We start from the raw sequence: 1769 nt of genomic DNA, 5'->3' as shown, positions 1-1769 counted from the left end.
TTAAGCTACGTTCCAAAAACTTGAGCGAAAGCCCACAAAAGCCAAGCAAGCGCACGGCGGCTGTAATTAGAAATCCCCCTTAAAAATGTGAAAGATACCAAAAACGAAATACGCAATTCGTAGAAAAGGTACAAACAACAGGAACAGGCTATGGAGTTGGTGTATGGCACATAGAATATGGAAAATGGAAAATGGAATATGGAATATAAAGTAGGCTATACACAAATCTCCAAGATTTGCCCGAAGATGCTCGTCAAAAAGTAATGCAAAGCTTAAATAAAAATATAAAAATAATTTTTTATGCATAATTAATTACCTAGGGACTGCTGGGTGTGTGTGTGTGTGGGTGTGTGTACGTGCGTGTGGGTGTCTGTGTTGCCTAGCTAGAATGGCATTTAAAAGTGCGCCAAGGGGTTGGCCAAGCTTCAAGCCGTGGCTGCTGTTGGCCAAAGTTGTTTGACTGTGGCCAAACATTTGCCAGCGCATAGGCGAGTGCGGGTTATGCGATACTAATTAGCGGACAGTCGGACAGAAATTCCGCACGAGATGGAGATGCTGAGCCGTAGAATCCACGCAGATAGCATCTGACGTGCGGAAAAGTTATGGCGCGCTGCGGCAGCACTTAAGCCGCATTAAATGCGGATTTTGTTTACATTTTTACTCATTACTTTGACGCCAGTAGCGAGGCAAAAACAACAACAATAACAACAACAACAACGACATGGCCACAAATCCAGCTAATTTGCTTGTGTTCACATTGCGTGCCACACACCGTCGCGACTCTCCTCTCCAGCTGCTGCTGCCCCGCTGGCCAGGTGTCTCCAATAATGGTCAGCGAAAATCTCTAGTTGCTTTGACAGTGTGCCACTGTGTGAGTGTGCCACTCAGACGCACGGCCACACCACTGCTCATACAAATAGACACACAACACACAAATCAAGCATATTTATTTCGTACAGATAGATTTTGGTTGGGCAAAAACCATGCTCCAAACTAGCTGAAATCGATACTTTTACTAACTTATGAGTTCTCAACATATTTGAAAACAACCACAAAAGTTTCATAGAACAAATTTCCACGCATATTCCTAGCGTTCGAATGGATTGAAGAATGACGTCTAAAATGAACGTCTATTAAATGCAAATGGAATTTCATTTCTAGAAATTGCAACAAGTCTACATACATATCTAAAATCTTTTTATATTAATAGAACAAATTTAAGTAAGTTTTCGCATAGAATCGAAAAAAGAACAAGGAATACCAAAGCAGGGAAACATCTATGAAAATATAATACGTTCAACGCGAACTGTTACCAATCGACGCACTTGTTCTATCTTATTTGTAAAGAAATATGTTTTTCTGTGCTGCAACTATTAAATTGGTCTGCATTGTGCTTGGGCAGACACTAACATTCAAGCCTGCGACTACATATGCCAGGCCCAGTGTCCAGGAAACTGGGTGTTGGCATGGAGGCAGCGTTGAATTTCCGCTTGTGTTAATACAATTTTCTGTTACTTTACTTGCCTGTGCGTCGGTTCCTGTGACTGTTGATACCCTGCACAAGCCGCCCGGCTTGTTATCACAAAAAAAAGTAAACATGTATACTACTGGCAACTTGTTTTTATTGGTTACCCGCAACAGGGTAACTACTAGTCATAAGTCCTGTTCGCCTTGCGTTGAAGCTGCGACCTGGGACGTGGACAGCTGGAAGCCTGTCGTCGAAATATGCTTTGTCCACATGGTAACAAGGCACACACACACACTCACAC

Source organism: Drosophila novamexicana, unplaced genomic scaffold, assembly GCF_003285875.2.
Source record: "Drosophila novamexicana strain 15010-1031.04,08,12 unplaced genomic scaffold, DnovRS2.1 tig00001385-arrow-arrow-pilon, whole genome shotgun sequence".
Classification (NCBI taxonomy): domain Eukaryota; kingdom Metazoa; phylum Arthropoda; class Insecta; order Diptera; family Drosophilidae; genus Drosophila; species Drosophila novamexicana.
Note: the sequence above shows the minus strand (reverse complement) of the source record.